General features: G+C 44.0%; 1 protein-coding gene and 1 long non-coding RNA gene across 3 annotated transcripts in view; one reads left to right on the top strand and one right to left on the bottom strand.

Moving 5' to 3' along the window:
• Positions 1-1,176, bottom strand: part of LOC137347630 (uncharacterized) — a 70,833-nt gene extending 69,657 nt beyond the window's left edge. The window contains exon 1 of the long non-coding RNA XR_010968984.1: positions 1,088-1,176. This is a non-coding gene — a long non-coding RNA (uncharacterized lncRNA). The remainder of the gene's footprint in view (positions 1-1,087) is intronic.
• The window catches only part of kcnt1b (potassium sodium-activated channel subfamily T member 1b), a 357,067-nt gene that overhangs the window by 96,729 nt on the left and 248,105 nt on the right, over positions 1-12,233 (top strand). The window lies entirely within an intron of this gene.

The following is a 12,233-nucleotide window of genomic DNA, read 5'->3' as shown; positions in this document are numbered from 1 at the left end:
CTTTCCCTTTATCTTCAGTCTTCTCCCATCTTTCCTTTCTTCTCCCTATCTATCTCCAATCCATTCAAAGTCAAATCTTTCCCAATATCTGTAGTCCTCCCTTGAAAGGTGATTACTTAGACTTGTGAAACATAATCCTCCCTTAGTAAGTATCATCTGCCATAACAATGATTAATCTGTAATCTGTGAACTGTAATAACCTATTCTACATCTCGACTTGGCTAATCGTTCCAAATTGAGCATTAATTGGTGTAGTCTTGTGTCATTGTACATTAATGAGCCAACTATCAATGTTTGGGGAGAAATCTGGATGTGCCCATTCAAGGTTTAATATTCTATTTAGCCAGTTGGCAAAGTACAATTTTATTTGGTTGTACTGCAGTTTCTCATTGCCTAATGACTTGGGCAGACAGAACTGTTAATGGTGTCAGCCTCTAAAGAATGCGAAGTTGACTAATTATTTTCCATGAAGTATGTTGCACTTAGGAGCAATGACTTAAGAGCTCTCATTTCCATCACGAGAACTGAGTGCCGGCAAAAGGCCAAGTACGGTACAGGACATTAGGCAGAGGAAAAGGGGATGTTTTTAGACTTGCTCGACGAAACTTATGGTTTATGTCATTAGTTTCCCAGTGTTTTCCAGCTGTGCAGTACTGTAGCCCATATGTGTAAAATTACATTTGCAAATGTGTATCAATATTGATACATTTCATATTTTCTTGAATGAGACTACAATGTACTCATTGATATGTGTGTGCAATTTGTATGCTTATTGCTGCAATGCACATTTTCTCATTGCAATTCTTACGTTGTGTAAAAATTAAACCTGGGAAGTTATAAATATATAGTATTGTTGCCTCTCATTTGACACTCTGGGCTTAATTTTACCAGCCCCTCACCATCGACGGTCGTGGCGGAGGGGCCTGTAAAATACTTGCGGGAGAGGCCCACCACAACCCCCGACGCTGAGAAGGCCCTGCCGCATTTTACCCGTGGCGGCAAGGCCTCAGTGTGGCCTCCTCGCCGGCAAGCAGCGGGGCCTTCGTTTGCCGACTTAAACTTATTCAAATAATGCTAATTAACTTACCTGGACTGTGTGGCCGTACCACGCCGATATTGCGGCCGGTGGCCGGAAGTCCCGTGCCTTCTGAACCCTGTTTGGGGATTCAAGGTGGGGTGGGAAGAGGAGTGAAATTATCAGGGCGGTGGGGGAGGAGCAGGAAAAACACTTTTTATTGTCTGTGGGAAGGGTTTGAGGGCAAATGAGATGAGGTTGGGGGTGGGGGTGGTGGGGGTGGCGGAGGGAAGTTCGGGTTGGAAATTAAATAAATTATCAACATATAGGCCAATAAAAAACCATTGGGGAGGGTGTTGGGAAAGGGCCTCCAGCTTTTAATTACTTCTTTAAAGATCATTCACAGAAATGTCCCTTTAAAAATTCACTTTGTTCCTAAGGGCCTGAAGCCCTTTAAAAATGGCGCCTGTGCAGTGGTGCTGGATGCCAGATGCTGGGGACAGAGCGGCTGCCCCCGCTACGTCATCGGGGGCGGCCGTTCCACCCCCTCCATTTAAATGAGCCCCCGCGCGAAATATCACGAGGGCTCAGCGGAGGCGCATCCGCGCCTGAAGGCCGCAGACTTCAAAGCGCGGCAAGCTAATAAAATTCAGCCGTGAAAGTTCTTTACCATTTCCATCTTAATTACACCCCACCTATATCTCAGCACCTCCACTATCTCAATGTGCTTGCTGTATAATAGATTTCCTAATTCTTTTGAAGGAGCTATTTTACAGGTAGACCTAAGAAATGAACAGCAAATGGGTAGTACTGGAATTTAGCCAGGAGTTCAGTCATATGTTCTGTGAAAGAATCCATCAAATTTTCCTCCATTAATTGAAATGGAATGTAAGCCAAGGGGTAGCAATCTGCATAGTGCTGTGGTCAGATGCACCTTGCATATTGTTTACACTTCCGACGACAAATGAGGAAAAATATTTGAGTGCTGGAGCATTACAGTAAAGAGCTTACTGGGCTTACCTCCAAATATCTCCAGAGTTCTGAGTTACGACAGAGAAAAGAAAGAGAGACTTGCATTTGCATAGCGTCTGTCATGACCACTGAACGCCCCAAAGTGCTTTGTAGCCAATGAAGTACTTTTGAAGAGTAGTCATTGTTGTCATGTAGGAAAGCCTTGGATTTTTCAGCCTGAAAAGTCGATGACTTGAGAGGTGATCTTATAGCTGGTTAGGCTCTATCTTGATGGAGTTGGACATTGCCTGGCACTTATGTGGTGCAAATGTTAATGCCACTAATCAATGCAAGCCTGGATACTGTCCAGGTCTTGCTGCATGTGGGCATGGACTGCTTCATTATTTGAGGAATTACCAATGGAGTTGAACACTAATCACCAGCAAACAGTGATGAGATACACACTCTAAACAAGGTATCTTGCCTCAACGTTTTTAACCATCCTGTAGAGTTCCTGTTCAGGAGTCTCTCCCAACTGATCCTTAAGATCTTCCAATCAGTTAAGAGCCCGAGGTGCATGACTCTGAGGTCAATTTTCTAAATTCACCGATAATAATGCTTGCAGAAGAATGAAACTCAGCCTGAAATGTCTGCAGCAGCCTTGTAGTCATAAAGGGTTCAGGTGGTTTGTTAGATCTCTTGGGCATTTTATAAACTGACTGCGACTTTTAATGTTACGAGAAAGCAGATGTTTGCAGCTTTGCTGTCCAACTATTTAATAATCACAGTTACTGGGAAAGCAGTGCTCAGCTTGCACATGCACACGGAGCTGTCTCCTTATGAACAGAGTGTGATTCACAATCCACAATATAATACAAGTCTTGTCAAATGTTCTTCACACTGTACAGTTAATGGTCTCAGACCAGTAGTGCAGTACAAATGCAGCCTACAGGTAACTAGTATAAAAAAAATAATTTTGGCGAGGTGTTAATAATTATTTACATTGGAAGGAGAAAATGAGTCTAAATTTAATTAATTTTGTTTATAAAGCATCTTCATTGTGTTTTTGTGTCCTTGTGGTGAAACATCTTAATTTTGTATTTAAGCAAGCGGGGGATAACCTGCTCTAACATAAGAAATATCCCCCATAAAACATCCTGGTGACAGTTATTAATCCACGAGTGTAGCCATTGCTTCTTGTCTTCCATTTACTTGTTACAGAAATAGAATAGAAAAAAATTCTTAATTTTTCCCTGTTTCTGAATCAGGCAAAAATGCTATTTGTTCTTAATATATTTATTAAAATGCACTTTTTTAATTTCGCGAAGTCACTTGTGCTCCACTGACATAGCGTAGACACAAACAGAGTTTGAAAGCTGCCAAGGCCATTAAGAACAGAACACTTGCAATTCAATGGTTGTGAATTAAATGTGGGATTCATAAGAATAAGTTAGTATTTTTATGATATATGATCATGGCGAGCTGTACAACTGTTTCTACTGATTTCTTCAAAAGGTTTACCACTGTAATTTTATTAACATCTCGAGGCGGACATTAGTTATACTTCACTGAATACTTGGCAATGCATCATTTTGATAGATTTGGCAGTTTCTGCGCTGGATTCATTGTAATAGTGCACAGTATTCTGCAGAATGTCCTTGGATCTGTGCCTGTGATTTGGCTTTAGGTAATACTGTACCAGAATTAAAGATATTAAATCAGCATGAATATCCAGTGCCACAGTTCCTTTCCTGGTGCTGAACCTTGTTTCTTTTAACGTCAGTTCACAGAAGGTAAGGACAGAATTTGTTTGCTGTTGGTGTTGATGAAGCTTGTGATGTTCTAGCTGTACTTTGTTCTGTGCACTGATACATCTTGTTAAGCATTGCTGGCACTTTGATGCATAATTTAGTATTTTCAGGGTATTTAAAGGGGCTATGGCTAGAATTCACATGGATGCGTTCCCACAACGGCTTGGTCATCCCAAACTGATGTATATCTATGGCGTTTGCATGTGTTACGACCAGGTGAGGCAGGGGTCTAGGGCTCCCCTCTCGGCCTTTTCCTGGTTTGGCCGTAACCGGGTTTAATTTTTAAAACACATGTTTTTAGCTTCCCCTCAGTGAATTTTTGCTCACTGCTCTCTAATTGTAATGACAAAGGAATCAACTAGACAGGTTTTCTCAGATTTAAACAAGAAAGGCGTACGTTTATTAATCTTAAAACCCTAACTCAGGTAAAACTACTAAAAATACATGACGCGACCAAGATAGCATGCATACATGATAAACGCACACACAAATAGAGCCAGAGGAGGAGAAAGAATTAAAGGGGGGAAGGTTTGAAGTAATAGCTGGAGTTCAGTTACTGGTTTTGGATTAGATGTAAAGTCTTTGGTGGAAGTTAAGTCTTGCAGTTCTCATTGGGGCCCAGTGAACACTTTCAAATTCATTTCGCTGGTCTTCTGTCTGGAGGCGTAAGTTACTTCCGTGGGTCCCTATAACTTTGCTTGAGAGACAGAGAGAGAGGTGCGCTCTTCTTGAAGTTCACTTGCAGTCTCTTTCAAAAACTGTTCTGTGAACACAATTCAATTAAGTCCAGGTTGGCCAGCATGTTAGTCATGTGACTAGCTCCTTGTTTAGAGCAGCCTCACCTGCGAGATTTGTGGATTCCTTCAAGCTCACCAGACACTCTCAGTGGAGGGGTGGAATGCTGGCTCAAGACTCTCAATGTCTCTCGATCATCACTATGGATAAAATCCATCTGGCTAATTGAATCAGGGAGTACTCCCATTGTCGTCTTCATGCAACTGTCTTTTAGAATGCAAATGTGCAGCCATGTTTTCAGCCACTGTTCTGGTTTTTTTAAACAGGTTATTTCAACAGTTCAAAAATAACGTTCCATATGACAAAATTAATATGTCTCATTTTGGCAGGTGTGGTTTCCATCACACATAGTAGACAATAAAAGGTGGTACAGGAGTTTGTATAATAAGGCCAGTTACCAGTTACATCTGAAGCTGTGAAATCAGTTTCAGTTTTCGTCTTTATGCAATGCAGATGATATTGTGTGGGTTAATTAAAAATAAATTTCTCAGATCTTCTGTGAGAATCTTAATTACTGTCAGTAATTATTTTCTGTCTAAATTTAGCATTAAATAATGATGGCAGAGTTAAACTTTGCCACCAGACTCTTATTAAAAGGATTGTATGAGAAAATTAACACTTTATTTCACTGTGTTGTACTGCTCTTAACTCGTCTATTTCTAAAATAAATCTCCATGTGTAAGAGGGGAGTAAATTCTTTTGTGTAGTCCCAGAATACTTTCCAATTTAAATTTATCCTATGAAGTACTAAACGTACAGCAGCATCACACAAAACTCTTTGAATCCAGTCCAAGCTGATGGATGACTGTTTCCTCTTTCTGCAATGGCTATGGGTATTCTCAATCCAATTCCCAGTGGGCATGTGCCCACCGTCTAAAACTGCCCGCAAAGCATCACACAGTCGTTTTTGGAGAGGCCGAATTGATAACAGCTGTAGGATCCAGGTAAATGTAGCCAGGGTTTCTATCCTTTTGCATTGGGAAAACGCCCTGATGAATTTATTTCCTGATCCTATATCTTTAATTGCTGAGATACATGATGTTGTCATTTTGTTATGTACGTCTTTACAGCTACATACATCGACATTAATGTATTTCAGGAAGCTATAGGTTTCCCAACAATCTTGGTAAGGCAACAAATGTTATTTTGTAATTGAAAGTGCATTTGCTATGTCTTTATTCAGCCGAGCACTCTCTGGCCCGTGTGTAGCACCATCTGCCCTCATCTCAAACATCTCTTTACATACTCTAGTGAACCATTTTCCTTATCCTCGACATGAAATTCTGTTTCTCAGTACAGTGGATTTTTTTCATGTGTTTATTGAGGGTTATTTGCTACCACTTTTGTGCCTTGATGCTTTCTCATAAAGCTACCGCACATTGCCAGTTAAAGCATACTATATTGACAGCTGGCATCAATTTGGAGGACAGGAGAAAAGGACTGTGCCAATGGCAACTCTAGTAGGAGACATCCATCCAATGTTGTGAGGACTATAGAGTTGCCTAACAGTTGGCAGTCGATCTGGCAGTGCTCTTTGCCCATAGAGAGAAGATGTTCTGATTCCTAACTCTAATTCTTTTCCCTGGAGGAAACAAAATTCACACCAGGAAAATTATTACTAGACAAAGATTGCTAAAGAGCACTTTAGGTCCGTTATTTGCAGGGAGGCGGGGAGGAAATGAGAGGGGTTGTGCAGGGGCTGTGAAAAGTGGAAGTATAGGGTTCCCGAAGGTCCTGCTGAGTTTAATGGCCGGACCTCTTTTAATTTTTATTGACTCTGTTTTGCAGCTGGCAGCCAGCCGGATTGAAAGGCTGGCTTTCAGGAGGAAGGGTCTGTGGCTGGGGAGCGGAGTAGAGGGAAGGAGAGATCGGGGCAGGGTGGACATCGTGGAGGATTTGATTAGATTGAGCTGTGGGGGTTAGTGGAAGGCGGGGAGGAGATCTTGGGGCGGTGGGGGGGGGGGGGGGGGGGAGCTAGAATTAAATTGAGGGAGGGATTAAGTCCAAGGTGCTGGGGGTAGGATCGAGAGGGTCCAGAGTGGACTTTGGTGTGGCGGGGAGTAGGTTGCGGGGGTCCAATCATGGTATGGGAATTAGGTAGCCCTGAGGGACTGGGGGGAAGCACCCCTGTTCCTCCTGGCCCACAGATAATGCTGTAAAGTCACCCCTGCTGGATCCAGCTCTTCCCACCTACCTTCAGCTGCTGACTTTCCTGAGCCCTGGGAAACCTGCTCAACAGGTGTTCAAAGTCAAACTCTGGTTAAATTTGAGGCATGCAGCCTCTGAAAAATATTTTGATGATGGCCCTGGCTCTGGAGAGCAGGTTAGTTACCTTCCCCCAATCTGCCTCCATTAAAATCAGAAGAGGGCGCATTGGGGTCGGCTATCTGCCCCCACTGCCTCTTTCCCACCTGGCCTGGGGTGGGGGGTTTAAAAGTACCCCCTTTATTTAAGCATTCTGCAATCAATGAGTTCCTGTGTGGAATCTTCCCAATCCCATGGAGACAGTCTTCAAAATGGGACTGGGAGGAATTTCAGAGAAATATGTATCGGGTTAACGTCCTGCGTGTTCCATCCTTCTGGCAATCTTCCTGGGGGCGGGTCGCCAAACTGCATAATTAAATGCCCATTTGTGGGCTGAGTGGGAAGACACCGGGTCTTCCTGGTGGTGGACGGGCCCCTCACTGAGGACCAAGCCTGGCATCTGCCTGGAGGAGGCTTGTTGGCAGCTGGCCTGGGGGTCCACGAGGACTCCTGTTTTAACCCCTTCCCCAGAGTCGTAGCCATCAGTGGCCACCCTGTGGAGGGGTTTCCCTCAAGATGGAGGCGCCCTCACAGTCCCCATTCTGCAGCGGCAGCTCCCACCCCTAGGCCTGCAGCCTCAGGAACCTGCCTGCCAACCTTAGTTGGATGGTGAACCTGGAGGTGGCCTCTTAATTGACCTCCTCTGGGAAAGTCTCCTAAGTGGGTGCGCCGACTGCCAGTCCAGGGTTAGGACTCAGAAATGGTCCCGACCCTCGACTATATTTTAAAGACCACAAAATTCTGCCTTCTGTTTTAGATAGGGGCAGTTTACCATTTTGAAAATGCACCTGTAAATTTCAATCATGGCACAAAATAATCTTTTCGTTTATTTGCAATTAAAGGTGAATGGTGGGAGCTTTATATCATGCATGGAATTCTCCTTTAAAGCAAAATCTTGTCATTGCTCACTTGGATGCATTAAGGACCAATTGACACCAGAGAAACAGTGGCGCAGTGGTTAGCACTGCAGCCTCACAGCTCGGGGACCCGGGTTCAGTTCTGGGTACTGCCTGTGCGGAGTTTGCAAGTTCTCCCTGTGACCGCGTGGGTTTTCGCCGGGTGCTCTGGTTTCCTCCCACAGCCAAAGACTTGCAGGTGATAGGTAAATTGGCTGTTGTAAATTGCCCCGAGTATAGGTAGGTGGTAGGGAATATGGGATTACTGTAAGGTTAGTATGAATGGGTGGTTGTTGGTGGGCACAGACTCGGTGGACCGAAGGGCCCTGTTTCAGTGCTGTATCTCTAAATAAAATAAAAATTTTAAAAAACTATCTCCCATTGACCTTGGCGCTGTGATGGTTTGTGGTATTGCGAGGTTTTGTTTGACTGGTGGTTTGATAGATCTTTACTTATTGTTCGAGTTGTGTTTGCATTGTTGCAATTAAGATCACTGTCAAATCTGAAGATAGGTGAATGGACAGCAGTGCACTCAGTTAGATTATACTTACTGTAACACAAAATCTGTGGGTAGACTTCTTACACTGCAGTTACTTTCCCTGATGGAATCTGTACAAGAGATTTCTTTAAGAGTATAGAATAACAAGATTGTGACATAACTGAGGAATATTAAAAATGGCGACCTGCAGGAGCAAATCACTTTACTTAGACCTCTGAGCTCAGGGCTGGTGTTGTACTCATAAGACATACCTTTGTTTGGCTGCTACTTGTATAGTATGGGAGATCTGAAAAGAAGAAGCACAGACTTGCATTTATTTAGCACTTTCAACGACCACCAGACGTCTCAAAGTGCTTTACAGCCAGTGAAAATATTTTTTCGGTGTAGTCATTGTTGTAATGTAGGAAGCGTGGCAACCAATTTGAACACAGCAAGCCAGGACACCAGGGAGAACCATCCTGCTCTTCAAAATAATGCCATGGGGTCTTATAAGTCCACCTGAGAGGGCAGACGGGGCCTCAGTTTAATGTCTCTTCCAAAATACAGTACCTCCAACAGTGCAACATTCCCTCAGTACTGCACTAGATTGTCAGCCTTGATTTATAAATCTGTTCTATGAAATTGTTTCTGGGAACTAAAACTAATATATTGGAATGATTTTAACCATTTCAATTTGCTAGTTCAACAAATTCTGTCTTCAGCAGTCAATCTGATTATTTTCCTATCCAAAGTCATCCCCAACTACTCTTTACTGAATCAGACATTTATTTTGATCTCTTCTGAATGCTTCAACTGAGGCAGAAAAAACTACAGTAGACAGTGGTCTATTCTGCAAGTCAATGGCTCTAAAATTATTCCAAAATTCAGCCTGTGGCTATTATTTCTGTCAAGTAATTCACTTCCTCTGGTTTTACATAATGCACTTGGAGCTAAGCGATCCCATAACCAATGGATCAGATCTAAGCTCTGCAGTCCTGCCACATCCAGTCGTGAATGGTGGTGGACAATTAAACAACTAACTGGAGGAGGTGGCTCCACAAATATCCCCATCCTCAATGATGGGGGAGCCCAGCACATCAGTGCGGAAAGATAAGGCTGAAGCATTTGCAACAATCTTCAGCCAGAAGTGCTGAGTTGATGATCCATCTCGGCCCCCTCCTGAAGTCACCAGCATCACAGATGCCAGACTTCAGCCACTTCGATTCACTCCACGTGATATCAGGAAACAACTGAAGGCACTGGATACTGCAAAAGCTATGGGCCCTGACAATATTCCGGCAATAGTCCTGAAGACCTGTGCTCCAGAACTTGCCGCGCCTCTAGCCAAGCTGTTCCAGTACAGCTACAACACTGGCATCTACCCTGCAATGTGGAGAATTGCCCAGGTATGTGCTGTACACAAAAAGCAGGACAAATCCAACCCGGCCAATTACTGCCCCATCAGCCTACTGCCCCATCATCAGTAAAGTGATGGATGGTGTCATCAACAGTGCCATCAAGTGGCACTTGCTTAGCAATAACCTGCTCAGTGACGCTCAGTTTGGGTTCCACCAGGGCCACTCAGCTCCTGACCTCATTACAGCATTGGTTCAAACATGGACAAAAGGGCTGAATTCAACAGGTGAGGTGAGAGTGACTGCCCTTGACATCAAGGCAGCATTTGACCGAGTATGGCATCAAGGAGCCCTAGCAAAACTGAGGTCAATGGGATTCAGGGGGAAAACCCTCCGCTGGCTGGAGTCATACCTAGCACAAAGGAAGATGGTTGTGGTTGTTGGAGGTCATTCATCTGAGCTCCAGGACATCACTGCAGGAGTTCCTCAGGGTAGTGTCCTAGGCCCAACCAGCTTCAGCTGTTTCATCAATGACCTTCCTTCAATCATAAGGTCAGAAGTGGGGATGTTCGCGGATGATTGCACAATGTTCAGCACCATTCGTGACTCCTCAGATACTGAAGCAGTCCGTGTAGAAATGCAACAAGACCTGGACAATATCCAGGCTTGGGCTGATAAGTGGCAAGTAACATTCGCGCCACACAAGTGCCAGGCAATGACCATCTCCAACAGGAGAGAATCTAACCATCTCCCCTTGACATTCAACAGCATTACCATCGCTGAATCCCCCACTATCAACATCCTGGGGGTTACCATTGACCAGAAACTGAACTGGAGTAGCCATATAAATACCGTGGCTGCAAGAGCAGGTCAGAGGCTAGGAATCCTGAGGCGAGTAACTCACCTCCTGACTCCCCAAAGCCTGTCCACCATCTACAAGGCACAAGTCAGGAGTGTGATGGAATACTCTCCACTTACCTGGATGGGTGCAGCTCCAACAACACTCAAGAAGCTCGACACCATCCAGGACAAAGCAGCCCGCTTCATTGGCACCCCATCTACAAACATTCACTCCCTCCACCACCGACGCACAGTGGCAGCAGTATGTACCATCTACAAGATGCACTGCAGCAATGCACCAAGGCTCCTTAGACAGCACCTTCCAAACCCGCAACCTCTACCAACTAGAAGGACAAGGGCAGCAAATACATGGGAACACCACCACCTGCAAGTTCCCCTCCAAGTCACACACCATCCTGACTTGGAACTATATCATTGTTCCTTCACTGCCGCTGGATCAAAATCCTGGAACTCCCTTCCTAACAGCACAGAGGGTGTACCTACCCCACATGGACTGCAGCGGTTCAAGAAGGCAGCTCACCACCACCTTCTCAAGGGCAATTAGGGATGGGCAATAAATGCTGGCCTGGCCAGCGCCGCCCACATCCCATGAATGAATTAAAAAAAACTTGCTCTACATCCATTGTATCCATTCACTTTATTATTTTAAAACATAGAGCATACCGACCTCAGTCTTTGCTCTTTTCTCCCCCACTGGCCCTCATCCTATGCTGATAATTTTAGTTGCCTCTCTCCATAACTCAATAATCTAAAACCATGCTTCGCCGAGGATGTGCCATGAAGGTGGTATTCATCGGGAGAGCTGCCTAGTCATGAGAAATCAGTGCAATTTTGATGTAAGTATTCTTATCTTTTATATTGCACTTTTGGTTTCTGCTTCACTTGAAGTGAATATGTTTGTGTCTGTGTGGGTCTGTTGGGACTTTGGGAGAAAGAACTTGCATTTACACGTGCCTTTATCGCTTCTCTCAAAAACTTCTCAAAGCCCTTTGAAGCACAATTCTCTTTGGGAGAACCCCACAGTTATTTTGCTAATTCTGCTCTAGAATCAGTAACAGCTTACCAACACATTTATAACAAATAGGTATTAACCTGTGGGAAACCATTACCAGCTGTGTTTAAAAAGGACACTTGAACCTGGAATAGATTTCCCACCATTTGGAAATATAGACCACTGCGTAGGACAGAGAAGGCGATGTACTTATTCGGGAAAAAAGTGTCCTAAATCATGGTCAGGAAGGGACAGGAGAAGTAAAGGATACAATATAAATTTAAATATAGAGAATACATCATTGGCATATATTACATGGCAGTAACACTTCAAATTCATCTCGCTGTTTGCCAATATCATTTGAGCTCCAAGCTGTGATATGCCGGTGGTTTTACAATATACCAGCAGATAATGCACAGCTTTACTCACAAAGCTGTGACTGTGGTGGGGTTAGATGTGCTGAGAGGCTGGTCTGCTTGCAGGGTTGAGTGGAGACTTTGCGTGAGGTGAATCTTGGTTGAGGTGAATGAAAAATATGAAGCAATCAGAAAATTTGAATGTGGTCTTTTGGAGACAGGATGATCACAAAAGTTAGTTTGAACACTCAGCACTTATTAGATATAATGGATTGCTGTTTACTTACTTCCACTATTGCCATCACCAGCATAACCACCAGAACTATGGTTCTTGGTCCTAAAAATCCATGGGGTTGCATGTTGAACTTATATAAGACACTAGTTCGGCCTCAGCTGGAGTATTGCGCCCAATTCTGGGCG

This window comes from Heterodontus francisci, chromosome 32 (assembly GCF_036365525.1).
Source record: "Heterodontus francisci isolate sHetFra1 chromosome 32, sHetFra1.hap1, whole genome shotgun sequence".
NCBI classification, from domain to species: domain Eukaryota; kingdom Metazoa; phylum Chordata; class Chondrichthyes; order Heterodontiformes; family Heterodontidae; genus Heterodontus; species Heterodontus francisci.
The sequence above is the reverse complement of the archived record's forward strand: the minus strand, read 5'-3'. Positions and strand labels throughout refer to the sequence as shown.